A 1,381-nucleotide genomic window follows, 5' to 3' on the forward strand; every position below is an offset into this window, starting at 1 on the left:
GTGCTGGGATTACAGGCGTGAGCCACTGTGCCTGGCCAGCATCCCCCCTTTTTTTTTTTTGACACAGAGTCTCGCTCTGTTGCCCAGGCTGGAGCAGTGGGGTGATCTCGGCTCACTGCAAGCTCCACCTCCCAGGTTCACGCCATTCTGCCTCAACCTCCGCAGTAGCTGGGACTACAGGTACCCACCACCACGCCTGGCTAAATTATTTTTTATTTTTAGTAGAGACAGGGTTTCACCGTGTTAGCCAGGATGGTCTCGATCTTCTGACCTTGTGATCCACCCACCTCGGCCTCCCAGAGTACTGGGATTACAGGCGTGAGCCACCGCGCCTGGCTGTATCCCTTTCTTATAAATGAGGAAACAGAGATGAACTTAACCAAGTTCCATAGCTATGAAGTGATGGAAGCTGTGGTCTGATACTACTTAGCCGCCAGGACTCACCAGGCAGCCTGTCTGTTAGTACTGATGAGCCATTCACAAGTCTACTGGCTGAATGGATACTGAGAAATTACTTCTCACAAAAGAATAGGGCAGTTGGAGAGTAACTTGAATGAGAATAACAGCAAAAGCATCATTATACACACTCCCTCTCTTCTTGGATGAAAACTGAGCCTTGGAAATCCAGTTCCAGGCCTCAGAGAAACCTAAGGACATTCCACCAGCCACACAGAGGAGGAAGTGTTATACTTCAGTTTCAAAAAGGTCTCGCTGTATGTTACCACTTTGCATAAGCTGAAATAAGTCAAAGTTCCTCTAAACTGCCAACGTCAACAGCAACATTTTTCCAGGGAAGATAAGCAGGTTGGAGTATCACGTTGCACAACCATGCCTCTTAACGTGCCCACAACATCCATGCAATGTGCTCTCGGGGCGGCAGCTGAGGCTCCTGCACCCCTGTTGACAGGCAACCCCCATGGGTTCCCAGGGACTGGAATTTTATTTGCAAGAAGCTTATCAAGTTCCTTGTAACGTCCCCCAAACATATGTGCCCAGAACAAATTATATATCGTCTCTGTCTTCACTGAGCTACACCCTGAACACAGATGTCAACAATGAGCACTGCCTGGATGGGAAGCAGGGAGCAAAGTCCCCTTGGCTTCTGTCCCCATCAAAGCAGACAGGGGTGGAGAGAGAAAACAGTTACAATGAAGATTAAGGAAAAATTAGCCCAGGACCCTTTACCCTTTACTTTGTGAAGGGGGAGAAACAAGGCTAAAGGTGTAAGCCATCGCCCTTGACTTTTTCCCTTTGTTTAAGATGACTCAAGCGACTTGGTCACACTGGCAACTGGTGTCTTTTTGATTTCCCAACCATGGTTCTGCTTGGACAAACCTTCTCTGTCGGCAAACACCACGGGGATTGATCGGAACCAGCCCGG

The 1,381-nt window shown here is 48.7% G+C and overlaps 1 protein-coding gene across 1 annotated transcript in view; it reads right to left on the minus strand.

The window, feature by feature from the left end:
- The window catches only part of CDH1 (cadherin 1, type 1, E-cadherin (epithelial)), a 62,496-nt gene that overhangs the window by 45,749 nt on the left and 15,366 nt on the right, over window positions 1-1,381 (minus strand). The gene's annotated exons all lie outside the window — the stretch shown is intronic.

The sequence above is a fragment of the Colobus angolensis genome, unplaced genomic scaffold (genome assembly GCF_000951035.1).
Source record: "Colobus angolensis palliatus isolate OR3802 unplaced genomic scaffold, Cang.pa_1.0 Scaffold93, whole genome shotgun sequence".
In the NCBI taxonomy this organism is placed as follows: Eukaryota; Metazoa; Chordata; class Mammalia; order Primates; family Cercopithecidae; genus Colobus; species Colobus angolensis.